Here is a 17330-nt window from a genome sequence, read left to right on the forward strand (position 1 = left end):
AAATGTACCAGACGTCTTATTTTTCAAACTGACAGCCAATTTGGTCATTTACCACTCGAGTATTTTGGGCAGATAATGGTATCCACTACCTGCTTAATCCGAAAGCTTAAAATTCATACTCAGTTTGCCTCACAAAAACTGCTTATTAAACATTTATTACCAAGCAATAGCATCTGCCTCATGTATTGAGGGCAAAATTCTCTCAGCCTTGTGGTGAGTGTGACCAGAGCCCTTTACTAATGGCTGGACAGAGGTACATTTAGCAATCATGCCTTTGATACTGTCTACAGAAGTACGTTACAGAGCTCCTTACATTCTTGTTACTGAAGTGACCTTTTTTATAGCCAATCCGCATACCTTGAATACTAGTAGTACCGAGTTCTCAAATAACCTGTGTCTACACCATTAAGATTACTGGCAAGCCACTCGTAGCAGCAATGGAAACACATTTGACATTTATTAAGCTAATTAGGAAGGCCACCTGTATGGAATGAGCACTGGATAACAGAAGGGCCCCTAGTAGTCACTGGTCAAGCATGGCCTTCCAGATTGGGTTGCCAGCTGACCACCCCTGTAGTGTGATTTTCTGATTAGGGCAACTCACAGCTCCTAGGACATAACACAAATGTCCCACTATGCTGAAATGTCTTAAAGTAAGTTAACATCGGAACAGGTTCTTTGTGGATCCAAATGCATTAAAGTATTAAGGGGAAAATAGAACTTATTTTAAATCACATGTTCTAAAACTATCTTTCAAACCATATGATTCAGCCAAACTTACTTATTAGTCCTTAAAAAGACATGCTTCTAAACCGATGGGCACTTGGGGCCTAATGGTTGCATAATGCCTTCCATGAGAACTTGGCCAGAATGATTCATCCTACACTCCCTAACATGTTACTTCTACCTTTTAACATTTTAATTATTCTAACTTGTGTAATGTTCAGTTTACCTATTTGTTTGCCATGATAAGGTCATAGGTTTGAGAGTAGTAACCTTTATCCAAGAATCTTTATGTAGTGGTTCCCCAGAAAATGCTGAAAAAGAAAATGCGTGAGTCCTGTTTAGTTGGTTGTTTTTGCTCTTTTGGTTTTCATTTGTTTGTTTTTATGTATTTGAATAGGATTATCTAGACGAGAGGCCTGACGAAAGACCTAAGATGCAAAGGCAAACAAAACTTAGTGAAAATCATTAAGATCTGTTTCCAAACTTTTCCAACTGTAATGCTGAGTAAGAAATATATACACACTGCAAGTCAGCACATGTATACACACACAAATGTTGGCATATGTAATTTAAATTTGTACATATACACATATAATCAAAACAAGTTTCACAAAACAATGTTTTCCTTACTCTGTAATACAGGTTGATACTTTGTTTTATTACTTTCTAAGTGCTAGTTGTGATTTAACTAAGGTGATTTCACAACCTCTCCCGAGTCATGACCTACAGTTTGAAATACATTGCAATAGAAGTTTTTTCCCCAAAAGTTCATCTCAAAGTTCTTTCCCCAAAAGTTCATCTCAAACTTGGATCATCTTTCTATATTCAGCCTGTTCTAGAATGCAGACTGGTACAGGAAATAGTACCAGTCTGAAGCATGTGGAAGAAGTAGTTGAAGTATATATAGATATTCCTTTCTCCCAAGGAAAAATATTACCCAGGAAAGTTAACATCTTTGTATCAGTCGATAATTTTTTTAAATGTAGAAACCAAAAATCAGCAAAGAGCAAGAATTGGGACATTTGGATGATATTTATTTTAGTACTGGTGAGTTGACGTCGGCTGGCCAAGGGATGTCATCAATCCCTGGAGGGTGGACTGGAGGGCAACTGAAGAATGGTAGACATCTTGTTAACCAAGAGTCACTCATGTGAGATGCGTAAATTGCTCATTTAGAAAATTCTGTTGTACACAGCTCTCGTACAGTAACCCAGTGTGGTCCAGGAATTCAAGGATACTAGAGAATTGGTCCAACAGTAAAAGTATTACTGTGTCCTGAGAAATTCTAGACCATAATTATAAAAGTGTTTAACGTTTACTAAGCAATTAGGATGGGCCTTTTAAAACATCATGGCATTAATCCTTACAATGATCTTATGAGGTAGCAGTTATTTTACTAATGAGGAAATTGAGGCTTAGAGAGATTATGTCACCAGCTCAAAATTGCATAACTAGGAAGTTAATTGCAGACTCAGGAAGTATGATCCAAAGTCTAGTGCTCAGCCATATCACCCATTTATGAAAGAAGAGAGACCCCTGCCACTCTGCATTCTTCCGTGGAGTCTGGAACTTTTGAGATAAACGTGGTCAGCAGCAACAATGGTCATTTGTGGCAGGCTGCAGAGGGCACTGTGGCTTCCTGCAGAGTAGCCAAGGCTGTAAGAGTTAGGGAGGCCCACTTCTACCCCAGCACTGCCACTTAAACCTGGGTAACTTTGACTGTGTTTTCTCCCATCTGAAACACTGCCCTTCATGTCACAGAGAGGCTGTGACATGAAAGTATTCCCAAAGATTGGCAGAGTTCTACAGATAGGATAGACAGACAGTTAACCTCTCAGAATAACAGCCATCGGTCTAGGCTGGAGCAGGAAGAAAAGGGATTCAGGAGAAATACTGCCAAGAAAAGACAGATAAAAATGAAGGTTTACCTGATAGGCTTCATCACAGCGAAAGGAAATTAACATTTCTATCAGAATTTGAGAATAACCGAGTAAATGGTTTATTTAAGATGTTAACTTTAGGGAAATCCAAAGGCTGAATAAAATGCAACTGTAACTACAGTGTGTCACGTGGCTCAGCTGTGAATACTTACATAGTTGTAATAATATAAATGGAGAATACTGAACTAGCCCCAAATTGTAACTATGCTGAGAAGGTGGGAGTGGGGAGAGGAAGGATGGGGTAAGAGTGAAATCCTCATCTTCCCTGGTAGTAAGTAGAAAATACGGAAAACTCAAGTCTAGGATAGTCTAAGCATTTTCTTTAGAAATATTAGGAGAAAAGTACATAGAAAACTAGGAGTAACTAGTAGAAAAATCTTAGAACAAAAATAATTGCCTCCAGGGAGCAGAAATCTGGAATGGAGGGAGGAAAGGGGGGAGATGCCTTATTTTAAAAAGAAGACTTGTAGGGCACTTCTTTGACTTTTAAACTAATGTGTCCACTGTCTATCCCGTAGGCAGTAAGAGTGTTGTAGACTAGAACAGATAGCCCTCAGGTTCATCTCTTACCACCTATAGGCTCAGATTCCAGCTCTTACTGAGAAACTGTGGAAAGGACTTAATTTCTCTGTCTCAGTTTTTTCCTGCTAAAAAGTGGCAATTATAATAACAGAACCTACCTCAAAAAATTGCAAAATGGATTAAAAGAGAATCTAGAAGTTCTTGACACATAGAGGAGTTCAAGAAATAACTTTGAGACATCATGAAGTTTACACAAAAGTGCATCATGCACTATGCATGGCGCTTGACCCATAATGGGCATCTTCTGCTAAAAACACGCCAGAAAAATCAGGGAAGCAAGCCAGTGTCTGTCTCCCCCGCCAGACGGAAATAATAGATCTCTACCTCCCATGCAGTGATGTAGGGATAGTATTTCTTGCCCTGCCATTGAGCCCTCTCCAAACATACTTCTCAAAACAGTTGTTTTATTTGAAAAAAGTATGTAAGACTCATTTAATTCTTATAAGGTTTTGTTCTTTGGTGTACTTAAAGGTTGCTACAGGTTAGGCTGAGATGAGAAAGCCCCTGCCAGCTTCAGACTCCCAGAGGCCTAGAAGAGCAGGTGCACCAACAATGTGCAATAGGCACATCCCTGATTTCAGATCAGACTCCACACATGGGGAAATGGCCACAGGAATGATCTAAAGCCCCGCCCATTCCCAGACGCACCTAAACCTCATTACTCCCACCTTTCCTGGGAGTGAGACAAGACTGTCTAACCCAGATCCCAAGTCACTTCCTGCCAGGGCTTCACAGCAATTCAAAGAACTTCTAAGTGCAGGTTCTTTCCAAATAGATTGGTTTCTTGAAACTCACAAGAAGCCAAACACCAGAAAAGAGGGGATTTCTGAAAGCCACCCACTAGGATGGCAACTGGTACTTGATAGTTTCAAATATTAAGAGAAGAAAAAAAAATTGGCGTTGATTAGGCAGTATCTAATCTCCCTGAGCACAGGAAATGAAGACGATTGAGCCTGATTTGCAGGAGGCCCTGAGGTTGCACAAAGCAGCCACTCCCCCACGGAGGCCCACTCACTGCCTGCAGAGACGCCTGTTTAGCCTGCCTCCAGCTGAGCACACCAGAGGGAAAGCACCATTAAATTCCCTGTGAGCGCTGAGCCAGTTAGCTGCACCAAGGTCACCAGGTGAAGGGGATGGGGAAGGAGGGAAGGAAGGAGGGAACGGCTGAGCTAATGGGGCCAATGTGAAACAGCAGCCATGAAGCCGTTCGTTTCATAAGTGTGCATCAAGCCCCTAACGTTCGCCAGGCATTGAGGTGAGCACCCAGGACACAAAAATTAAACTTGCCTCTACCCTGAAGCACCCCTCAGACTGGGGGCAAGTTGGCCGACCCCTTGGTTGTGTCTGCTTGCGCCAGGGATGGTGTTAGGGAAGAAAAACCTCAGGGTGGAATGTTGCAGGGCAATAAGGAGTTTTCCAGGCAAACAGTGGGGTAGGTGGGAGGGTGAAAAGCGATGTAGGGGACAACACACGTGCAAGGGACGGAGGTTCTGGAAATTAGGTGTTGTAGCAAGGGCGTGTTCGAGGCGTGTGGGCGCTCTGCGGGAAAGGTGGAAGAGGCGGCTGGGAATGTAGGCAGTCTCACCCCCTGGGGACGCGAGGAAGGGGCAGAGGCGAGGGCCAGGCTCCAGCTAAATGGGGCGAGAGGGAGCCAGGGCAGCAGAGAGGGGACGTGTTCTGCAAGGTTTCTGAGGTAGAATGGATGGGATCTGCTGACATACTGGGTTAGGGAAACAGGAGAGGATGGCTCCTTTGAGTTGGGAGACAGACTGTATTGTCATTAATTCTGAAGATACGATGGTGGGGCAGAAGGACCAGGAATTCAGATTTGGCGATGTTGGGATTGGGGCTGCCTCCGATTCATCAGCGTGGAGATGTGCTGGAGGCTGGGAAAGACTGTCTTCAGCTCAGGAGAGCAGTTTTGGCTGGAAGTCCAGATTTCACAGTGCGGCAGTGTTGTGTTTTTAGACATATGTTAGGGGAACTGGCCTCGCGAGAGGGGCTCTTCTTCTAGAGAGAGAAGGGATGGGGTGGCTATCTGATGGCTTGGCTTGAGAAAGGAACTGAGCATGTGCAACTAGCGGGAGTTTGGGGGGCTCACTCCTCACCGCTTCTTGATCTGTGCATCCAAGGGCTGAAGTGGGCTGGTCTGTACAGTGAACCACTTGGGGCAGAACCCACAGCCATGGTTTCCGACCAGCTTTGTCAGTAGTAAAGTGAATGTTTTCACTTCCATCTGTCTCCTACAAACTCACAAGGGAGAAAGTGTTAATTGCTGAAACCGCTGCCAAACTCCCAGCAATATCAATGTATGTTTTGTTTGTTGTAATTTTCCCTCCTCTGCCTTCCTTTACTGAGATGATTTTGCAAGGTGAAAAAAACCATCACTGGTTGTCCGTGTGTCACCGGTGTTCCTGGCGCAGGGCCTTTAAGAGATACAAGAGGAGAGAGAAGAGATTTGGCCCTGGGACTGAGAAGAGGGGAAGGATCAGCAGGTCCCCGAGGACTGCCGTCTGGGCTCTGCTCTGTGTCAACTTGCTGGGGAGGTGATATGTCCTCAAAGAGGACAATTGATCAGGATAGTTAGGAAGACTGGACCCCAGGCACAGGAGTACTAACTTTGCCAAAGATTCCTTTGCTCCAAGCAGCAAGGATCATGCAGTCAGACCAAGAAACATCTCAGCAATTATCAGCCAGAACCAAAGACCAATGGCTTTGCCTAGAAGGCTCTCCCTGGAGGAGCCGGCATTGGCCCATTCCTGGGTGGAAATGGGGACATTGAACAATTCCTGAGATTAATTTCCTGCCAGCTGAAAAGAATGGGGCCCCCTTGTGAGGCTAAAATTGATTTAAACAAGGTCACAAGGTCAAGAAATGTGTTATTTCCTTCACCTCAGATTTGGAAGACTAAGATTCATAACTCCAACAACAGTTATCAGAACATTAGAGGTGCTGGGGCTACTGAATATGGGAATTCAGAGGGAGTGAAGCTGAGGAGCATGAGCAAAGCTCGGACAATCTCAGATTTAGGAGCAAGTGAAGAAAGAAGGGGCTGAAAAAATGAAGTCACGAGGCAGGAGATGCAAAGAACGAGAGTTAATAGTATTAAATACTTCAGAGGTCAACTACGATGAGGACTGAAAGGTAGCCATGTGACCTGGCATTTAGGATGACCTTAGAGAAGTGGAGGTGGAAGTGAATTCGAGGAATAAAGGTCACATTCTCAAGAAGAGTAGCAGGGGAAGGAAGGAAAGATCAGGGGTCACAGATCAAGGTGGAGGGAGGGTTTAGTTTTAACTGAAGAGATTTGTGAACATACCTCAAGGTTGAGGGGAAGAAGCCAATGGAACAATGGTAGATACTTTATAGTGCTAGATCCAGAGGACAGGAACACGTGCGCATGTTGAGGAACTAGCCCAGGCAGGGAGCAGGAATATGGGAAGGAGGGAAGAAGTGGTGGGAGGCAGCTTTGAAGATGGTCCCAATGATCTCTGCGTCCTGGTATTCGTGCCCTTGTGTAATCAACCCCCTTCCCTTAAGTGGGGGCTGGACTTACTCAATTCTAACAAATAGAATGCTGTAGAAGTGATGGTATGCCACTTCTCATATTTGGTTATAAAAAGACTGTGGCTTCCATCTTGGGCACTCTTGTCTTTGCTCTCCCTGGGTTCACTCCCTCTGAAGGAAACCAGCTGCCATGTTCTAAGACAGCCCTGTGTAAAGGCCCACATGAGTGACCTTAGAAGAGCATCCTTCAGCCTCAGTCAAGCCTTGAGACCACTGCCCGCTCCAGCCAGTAGCTTGACTGCAATGTTACAAGAGACCTTGAAGGAGGTCTAAACCACAGCCAGAGTCCACAAACTGTAAGGTGGTAAATGTTTGTTAATTTAAGCCACTAAAATTTGAATGCAGCAATAGATAAGTAGTAAGAAGTAGATATGTTTGCAAGCATGGAAGGCAAACATTTGAGGAAGCATGTGCCTGAAAGCCTTTCATTTTCTGTGCCAAGGACAAGTTGAAAAGAGGAACAAAGGTTTGGCATGGCCATAGTGGAAGATGGGAAATTTAGCTGGCTAAGGGGATGTATGAAAGAATGGACCAGTACTCTGAAGGGCCCAACTGAGACTGGTGACAACAAAGTCGAAGCTACTGCACTATGCAGTTAGGGAATTGTCCATGACCTCAACATCCTGAAAGAGAAGAGAAAGAGGTTGTTGAAATTACCAGGTGTGGGAGATTATAAGACAGAGTAGAAAGCAAAACAGGCAAATCGGTTGAAGATGCTAGCAAGAGATAGGCTATAGGAAGAGAACAAGAGGTTGTTAAAAGGTCATGATTGGATGAGCAGAACATGTTAGTCTCAATGAAACTGGTGAGCTATCATGATGGGTTAAGAGTGAGAGGAACCAAAAGGCCTTGAGCCTGTGTTCAGAGAGGAGCAGTTCTGGTAACCAGACAACTCAGGGTGTGCCCAAGGGTGAAGTTTTCTAAAATGGAGTGCCCTCTGCCCACTCTTCGAATCTGACTCAAGCCAGTCTGAGCTCCCTCTGTCCCATCACCACCATGCTTTAGCCACAAAGGACTCCAATGGTTCTGTACTTGTCACATCTGAATGGGTTGCCCTCCCTCCCATCCCCATCTTTCCCCAACACATTCCTTTCAACTCCCAAGCTCCAGCTGATGTTCTGCTTCCTTAGTGAGGTCCTCACAAATGTCTCCAGTCCGAATTAATGTCTCCCTACTCCTAGCCCAGTATTGTACCTGTTACAGCCCTGTCACTTGCCATATGTTATCATTAGGTTGATATGATAGGGTTTTATGTTTTCTCCATTAGAAGGTGCACCCTCAAAGGATAGAAAGTATGAGCCAGGATCTTAGGTTCCTGATGTTCCCAACAGAGTGGCTGATTCGCACTCAGTGCTCTGTACGGAACTGGATAAAGGAGTTAAATAGCAAGACTGAAGAGGCTGAGGTGACAGTATGTCTCCTGAGGGACTCTGAGATGAAAAGGCGGCGGAAAGAGCTATGATATACTGAGCACTTCATCCACTGAGCATGTGCCAACACAACCACCTCGCAAGGATCTTGCATTGTTTGGAAAACTAAGACTCAGAAGTTTGGACACTTGGCCATGACTCCTGTCTTTACTCCTCCCTAGGGTCTCAAGACTAAATTCCATGAATATGCTGATCACTCCCAGATTTCCTCTCCAGCCCAGACTGTCCCCGTTCTGAACTTTAGACAACTCCCACCTGCCTATGCATCATCTCTGGTAGACCCCTCACACTTCATGTAGTAAAAGCCAGACTCTGAATCTTCCCCCAAATATGTAGCTTCCACGGTTGTCTTCATCCTAGTAAGTGGTGAGTCCACTCCACAGTTTGGACTAAAAAACTTTGATTCCTCTGTTTTATACATCCACACCCAATTATCCTATCAGTACTTCCTGACAGTTTCACCATCAAAGGGTGTCTAAATTCAGCCACATGCTCCCCTGCACCTGCTGGGAGCCACCAGCACCTCTCACCTGGATAGTCACAAGCTCCTCACCATCTCCCAGCTTCACATGCCCCTCCAGCCTATTCTCACAGCAGCAAACAGCGTCTTTTCAAATGTAAACCCAACCATTCCTCTCTTCTGCTTTAAACCTGCTAGTAGTGCCCACCTCAAAGTAAAAGCACAAATCCTGACAGAGACCTACCATGCCCTGTGTGATTCAGTGTCCTGTGGGTTGCTGCTCTGATTTTTAAGAGCTTTTTCAGATACATTTCACATACTATACAGTTTATCTAAAGTGTACCACTGTGTGGCTTTTAGCATATTCACAGAGTTGTGCTGCCAGCAGTTTAACAAGTTTGAGAACATTTTCGCCATTTCAGAAAGAAATCCTGCACAGCCTAGCTGTCACTCCCCAATCTTCCCTCTCCCAGCCCTAGGCAGCCTGCTCTTCGTAGATGTGCCTGTCACCATACACTTGCTTGTTATGGATATTTTCTATAAATCTCTCTGATTTTACCTCCTACTCCTGAAAATCCCTTCTCCACCCCTCCTCCATCTTCCTCCCCCACTCCCAGCCCCACCCCACACCTTGGCCTCCTGGTGCCCTCAACACTCCCAGCACACCGCCTTCTCAGGGCCTTTGCACTACAGTTCCTTCCTCCTGAAACCCACTCTCCCCAGCTCTCTGCACAGCCCCACCTTCCCCTCTTCATGTCTCTGCTCAAATGTCACCTTCCCTGACCTTCACACAAACAGCACTCCCACCATTACCTTACCCCCACACCCTACTTAATTCTTCCCACGTCACTAATCATTATACATAAATATATCACATTAGTATATATATTGTAATTATGCATTGTATATGATATTATATATAATATCACTGTCAGTGTCCCCCTGCCACCCATGGAATAAAAGCTCCAGAGACTGGGGTGTTATCACTTTTGTACCCTTAGTGCCTTAACAGCACCTGAACTATATAAGTATTGTTAAGCGGATGGCAGAAATGGAATTTGAACATGAGCCTCTGAGTCCAAAACCTATATCCTTAATCATTATACTCTGTAGATCTTAGAGGACAGGCAGGATTTGAACAGGTGGTAAAAGACAGAGAGGTCTAATGCCCATGTCACAGTGTGACGGGTGCTGAGGTAGGTTGCCCAGCTCTTCCTCAGGATGTGGCACTCACTACCCAGCTACCAGGAGTGTTGACAGCCAGTGGCATCAGCAGGGCTTGCCCTGGCCTAGAGAAAGCCACCTCACCCCAGCCACTGGCCCCTTCCAGAGCAGCCTGTATCCAATGGTCCCCGGGGGGTATAAAGCCTGCACAGGCTCCGGTTTTAAAGGGCCATTCCAGTTCCAGAGCCCCTGTGGCAAAGGCTTTGTTGCGACAGCATTGAAGTTCGACTTTCCCCTCTGTCTATCCTGCTTCCTTCTCACCCCATTCAGGTGTTGATCTTCAGAGCACTCCCCAGTACACTTATGTACGCAAATCTCTATTGCAGAGCCTGCTGCCTGGGAGCTCAGTCTGATACTCAGAATAAAAGATCCAATGGCTTTCCAGAAAGGTGGAAGGATCTTTGGGAATTGGACACATAATAAGCTGGGCCTCTGAAAGCCACACCAACAACATGATGAACCAACCCAACCTGTGCGGGAATGAGCCTGGCTCATCATATTCCTTTTAACAAAATGTAAAGGAAGGGAATGTAGTGTAGATGGCCATGATCACCTCCACTGCTCTGGAGCATCCCTCATGTAAGAGCAGCTCCACTTCCTGGCCAAGCAGACCTGAGCTTGGGCTCCCAGTCTGTGCTGTGACCTTACAGTGCTGAGCCAAACGTACAGTGACTCATGAGTCATTGGCTCAATCAAACTTTCCTCTTAGCTTTGTGCCCCACCCCCACCCCCACCCCCACCCCCACCCCCACCCCCACCCCAGTGGTTATCAACACCTCCCCCTCTGGAGCATGGCTGCTGAGTGGAAGGGAAGAGGGAAAGGAAAAGTGAGTCAATCAAGAAATGACAACCCCAAGGGGGCAGCAATATCCCTACCTGAAGTCTAGAAAGGAACAGGCAAAAATTCAAGTTATACTTGCCTGTCAACCTTTTAGCTGAATAGGAAAATAGGAGGTGCTACCTTTCCTAGTGGGGGAGCAGCTTGAGGGCAGGTATCAGTTATAAGTAACAGTAAAAGCCAAGGCTCAGAGGAGACCATGCCAAGCTCTGTTCTGTGCACTTTTACATATATTGACTAGTTCATGAGATAGGTGCCACTATTATCACTCCCATTTTGCAGATGAGGAGACAGAGGCACAGGAACCTTAAGAAAGGGTATAAAATGTACGACGACCACACAGGTTATAAGTGGTTTTGGCTGCTGTATTACACGGCCAGTGTGTGATTCAGGGCTGAAGTCGGTGCCTGGGGCTTCCTGGGATACACTGACGGCATACCGTACCCCTCAGGAGCAAGCGGGGTGGGGGGCAGGACTGCCCACCAGAGACCTGGGTTACAGAGAACACCGGTTAAGAACTGTAGGGCCCTCTCTGAAAGCCCCCTTCTTCCTGTCTTGTGTCCAGGGGCCTTGCGTCTCCGCCGGCCTGATTCATGGTGTCTGCTTCCTCTCTAATGCGTTCATTCTTTCCAGATTTTTACTTTCTTTCCGTTTGCTCACAAGGGAAGGCCTATGGGGCGGAAACATCACGCATGAGTTAAAGGAGAGCAGCGGGTGCCAAGGTGCCCAGGAAGCCTCGAGTGTGGTGGCTGTATTGTGGTTCCTGAGCTTCCTCATGCAAGATTTGATCTTACGTGACGCCCAGCGAGGCCGGTGGTGGAGACCTCATTACTTCCTCCCTCAACAAAAGGTGCTAATAAAAGAAACTTTTCCTCTTATGGGCCAGTTGGCTGCTAGTTGATTAGAACAAGATCTCTCTTGACTCTAGTAATTTACTTGTCCTCTCGGAGTATGATTGTGTCCTCGAACCTACAAGCCCCAGCTCCTCCCAGCACATACCAGGGGCCCAGCTGGGTTTTCCCTTGGGCATCTTGGGTAGTGCTGCTTATTCCCAAGATGCCTTCCTTGACCAAAAAGCAAGGTGGGCACCTTAGGTTCCACATTTGGGAAATTTGAGAACATCTAGGTTTAGCTAGATCAGTGTTTCTCAAGCTGTTTTCATTATCACCTCCCTAAGGAGACTTGTCACATACAGTACTCTATTCCTAATTGCCCTTCTCCCCATGACATTACTGCGTGTCAGCATATCTCAGGGTCACAAACCACTGTAATAGCTAAGATATTCTTCACAGGCCCAATGTCACCTGTTGAGAACACGTGAGCCAGAATCAGCAGCTGAGGCCTCCAGCCTGGCACCTTCTATCTTTTGGGTGATGACTGCCCCAACACTGCATTTCTTGCTCATGGTTGTATATAAACTCCCATCGACCACTCACAGTCAAGCCTGAAGCCTGAAGCAATTTCACACCTTAGGTAATCACCCAAGAGAAATGAGTGCCTGTGTCCACCAAAAGACCAGTACAAGAACGTTCATAACAGCCAGAAGCTGGAAACAATCTAAGTGATCCTCCATCAGGGAATGGATCAGTAAGTCAGGCTGTTCTCATGCAATGGAATGTCACCAGCAACAAAAAGGAACAAACTACTGATATACATAACAACATGGACAAATTGAAAAAACAATGTGAGTAAAAGGAAACAGACACAAAAGAGCAATTCCTGTATGGTTCCATGTCTGGAGCTCAAGAATAGGCATAATCAGTCCATTGTGAGAGTCAGAATAGTAGTCGCCTCTGGGAAAATTATCTTCTTTGTCCTGATCTAAGTGATAGTTATGCTGCAGTTTAAAATGTGTGTAGTTATATAAAAATTCTAACTATAAAAACTCTAACTTAAGATGTGTGCACTTAGCTCTATGTAAATTGTATCTTAAATTTTAAGCAGGTCCTTTGAAAGCTCCTCAGAAAAAAAATTTGGCCAAGGGTGCCTGGTTAAGATGCAGGTTTTAGGGTTCCATCCAGAGACCTCCATGGGCTGGAGCTGAGAAAAATCTTATCCAGCCTCCCAGGTAATTCTGATGCAGATTGTCCTGGAATTACACTCTAAGACACACTGGTCAAGAGTTTCAGAAGAAGGTATTTACAGCTCTGTTAGTTTCTTGGTACATGTTCTGCTTCCATAAACCTAAAGAACTGGGACTGAGAGGAATATTGCAAAATGTTCCTAAAAAGCTGTAAGGAGTGCAACAGAAATAAACCCTGGTGTCCCGTCAGCTTAATTGAATCAGTGTGCAGACAAACCAGCCCCAGGATGAAGCTTGTGATGTTGAGGGCAAGGAAAAAGGCAGAGAAAGGGACCCTTCTACTAAACAGCTTTTGACTGTGGCAATTGAGTACCTGGTTCCAACACAGACTGAATCACTGTGTAGAGGAAGGCAGAGAATCATATTTGGACCCTGATACTATCTTCTCCTGTGAGCTGTGTGACTTTGGGTAAATTACTTAACAACTCTGATCTTCTGTTCCTTCTCTGTAAAATGGGAATAATAGAATCTACTTCATGGGGTTGTTATAAGGATTAAAGGAGAGAAAGTATGTATGGACATTGGACCATATATATATGGGAAGAAAAAAAATCTTTTTCCTTCTACCCTCTTAGGTTCTATAACTGGGGCCCTATAAATTAGACTAATGAAAGGTAGATTAACAAGAGAAAAACAACATTTATTAGCATGTTCATTGTACATACACGTGGGAGGACCCAGTGATCAGAAATTCAAAGGGGTGGTTAAAACTTGGGCTTAGAGCCCGGCCGGCGTGGCTCAGCGGTTGAGCATCCATCCAGGATCCAGGAGGTCGTGGTTCAATTCCTGGTCAGGGCATGAGCCCGGGTCGCAGGCTCGATCCCCTGCAGGGGACGTGCAGGAGGCAGCCGATCAATGACTGTCTCATCATTGATGTTTCTATCTCTCTCTCTCTCTCCCTCTCCCTACCTCTCTCTGAAATAAAGAAATATATATTTTTTAAAAAAACAACTTGGGCTTATATAGCATCTTAAAAGAAGGAGAATATGCTTTTAGAGAAGTGACAAGAGGACTTTGAGTTTCTCAGGCAGCAAATTGTGGGAAGGACCCATGGGGGAACTAATGGAAGACAGGGCTAGTTAGTAAAGCTTGTTATGTAGTTTCCTCTGGTGCTATCTCTGGGCTGACAAGGGTCTGGAGCTGTCTCCAGTGATTAACTTCTGTCCTTCCTGGTAGAGGGGAGAGGGACACCTTTAGGAATTTCTGTCCTGCTTTTAGGCAAATAGGGGGAGACAGAGAGCTTTTTTGTATCTGCTTCTTCTCAATTGCTATCTGCTCAAAATCATCCTTACGTCAAAGTGGCATATTTTGGGGTGGTGTATTCTGCTACCTTTCATCCTTGTGTCTGACGTGCAGAAGGAGCTTGTTAAATGTGGCTCTCTGTGATCTTTCCTGAAGTTTAAATTCCCGTTTGCTCTTGCTTCAGCCCCTCATTCACACATTGAATACTTACTGGGCACCTATTTGGGGCCAAACATTGTACCAGGGGCTGGGGCTGGAGGGATAAATGAGATACGGACTCTCAGAGTAGATTGGGGTGGGTCAAATAACCTGGGAGGACAGGTACTGGGGATACCCTGCACAGTGCAGTCATACCCCAGTCTCCAGGAATTAGGGACAGCTTCTCAGAGTTCCCCCCAAGCTGAGTTTAGCAGAATAAATAAAAGTTTCCAGAAAGGCAATTCCTAAGGATGATCAAAGGCCTGGGGTAGGAAGGGAACTAATTGTGTAAACTTTCTGGGTTCTCTTTCATGGGGCGCGTTAATTCAAAAGCCTGCATGTCATGAGAGACTGTCTGTGTGCCAGGCACTGGCTCAGAGACCATGGGAAACACGATGACTAAGACAGTTCATGCTGAGAACTGAGGAACAAGATGGCGGCGCAGGGAACCTCAGTCCCCGCCGCCTCCCGCAACCACATCAAAATTACAACTGAAATACAGAAGCACCGTCACTCAGAGCCTCCTGAAAGCTGGCTGAACAGAAGCCCTACAAGGAGGGAACTGAAGAAGCATCGAGCCCTGGAGGATCGGGGCTGAATCACAGAGACTCGGCCGCGGGCCCACACCCGGTGCCGCGGGGTAAACCAGGGAGGGCATCTTGGTGGTGGAGGTTTCCCAGAGGAGGGAGGGGTCCCAGCCCACAGCAGGCCCCCAACCCAGGGCTCCAGGGCCTGGAAGAAATGTCCCCACACCTTTGGGCTGTAAAAACCAGTGGGGACTGTCGCTGTGGGTCACGGAGGCTGTGGGAGTCCCAGGCCGCTCCTCATGAAGGACCCGCGCACCGACTCCGATGTGCTCCCTCTGAGCCCAGCGCCGGGCAGCAGCCTGAAAGGACCTGAGACACTCAGGGAGGAACTAACCTGCCTGAATCCAGGGCGAGAGCTGGAGGGGCAGCTTCCTCCCAGGCAGAAGGGCTGGCGGAGGCCATGGCTCCCTTGGCGAGTCCTCCCCGCACACAGCCGGCAGGCAGGCGCCATGTTTGAATCGCCAGCACCTGACTCACACCTTTGGCCCCGCCCCGTGATTCCCAGAGGCCCCGCCCCTCCCCACCTGCAGCTCATCCAGGCCATTTCCAGGGGCTTTTCTATGCAAGTGGCCTCTTGAGCCTCACGCTTAAGACTTGCCTAAAATCTCTCAAACAAGCAGCAGGTCCCATGCAGCTTGATAAGTGGCCCCAGGCCTGGCACTAGCAGCAGCCTGCACTGGCTCATAGCTTGGCCTCTCCTGGGCACCTCCAAGCCCAGCACAAGTAGGAGCCAACTACGGTTCACTGTGTAGCTCATGCTGGGTGGCCCTGGGCAAGGCACTGGCAGACTGACTTTGCACTTCCCAGGAGGCCCCAGAGCCAGTGCACCCAGTGGTCAGACACGACCACACTGGATTACACCCCTACCACATCGATGAGTGACACATTCAAGGGGCAGATTGAGTGAACACCAAAGCTTCACTGAAGTAAATCCTGTTCCATAGGGGTGTCTCCAGCACAGCAGCTCTTTGGCTATAGTTGCAGCTGGTCCTCACAACCAATTGGCCTGGGGGTCAATTCCTCCTAGTGATGCCAACAGCAACCAAGGCTCAACTACAACAGGACAGTGCACACAGCCCACACAGGGGAGCACCTAGCAGGCCCAGCTCAGGTGACTGGAGAGGCTGAGTCACTGGACCCTACTGGACACCTACTACACAAAGCCACTCTACAAATTCCAGGAGACATAGCAGCTCTACCTAATACATAGAAACAAACACCTGCAAGCAGCCAAAATGTGGAGGCAAAGAAATATGTCACAAAGGAAAGAACAGAAGAAATCTCCAGAAAAGGAACTAAATGAAATAGATCTAAGCAAGCTACTAGATACAGAGTTCAGAATTATGGTTATAAGGATGCTCAAGGATATTAGTAAGACTATTAAGAAAACAAGTGAGACCTAATAAAGTACCAATCATAAATGAAGGCTACACAAACTGAAATGAAGAATGATTTACAGGGAATCAACAGTAGAGTAGAGGACACTGAGAATCAAATCAGCAATTTGGAACATGAGGAAACAAAAAACACCCAACCAGAAGAGCAAAAAGAAAAAAGAACCCAGAAATATGAAAATAGTATAAGGAGTCTCTGGGACAACTTCAAGCGGCCCAACATTCATATTATTGGGGTGCCAGAAGGAAAAGAAACAGAGCAAGAAATTGAAAACCTATTTGAAAAAATAATTACAGAAAACTTCCCCTACCTGGGGAAAGAAATAGACTTACAAGTCCAGGAAGCACAGAGAGTACCAAACAAGAGGAACCCAAAGAGGCCCGCAGCAAGACACATCACAATTAAAATACCAAGGTTAAAGATAAAGAGAGAATCTTAAAAGCAGCAAGAGAAAATCAGTTAGTTACCTACAAGGGAGCTCCCATAAGACTGTCATCTGATTTCTCAACAGAAACTTTGCAGGCCAGAAGGGAGTGGCAAGAAATATTCAAAGTGATGAAAAGCAAGGACCTACAACCAAGATTGCTCTACCCAGCAAAGCTGTCATTTAGAACTGAAGGTCAGATTAAGAGCTTCACAGATAAGAAAAAGGAGTTCATCACCACCAGACCAGTACTACATGAAATGTTAAAGGGTCTTCTTTAAGAAGAAGAATCTGACAAACTAAATAGATCCAGAGACAATGACACCTGCAACAGATGATCATATTTCAGAGGGAAGGGGGTGGAGGGTAGGAAGAGATTAACCAAAGAAGTTATATGCATATATGCATAACCTATGGGCACAGACAATAATGGGGTGAAGGTCTGGGGAGGAGGTGGAGGGGGTCAACTGGGGGGAAAAATGAAATACCTGTAATACTTTCAACAATAAAGATAAATTTAAAAAATAAAAAATAAAAGGGCCACACATTGCACAACACCCCCACCCCCGGCCGACACACACACACACAAAAGATAATTTATGTTCTCAGGACACTCATCATCTGAATTAAGGCC

Source organism: Miniopterus schreibersii (assembly GCF_964146895.1).
Source record: "Miniopterus schreibersii genome assembly, chromosome: 13".
Taxonomy (NCBI): Eukaryota; Metazoa; Chordata; class Mammalia; order Chiroptera; family Miniopteridae; genus Miniopterus; species Miniopterus schreibersii.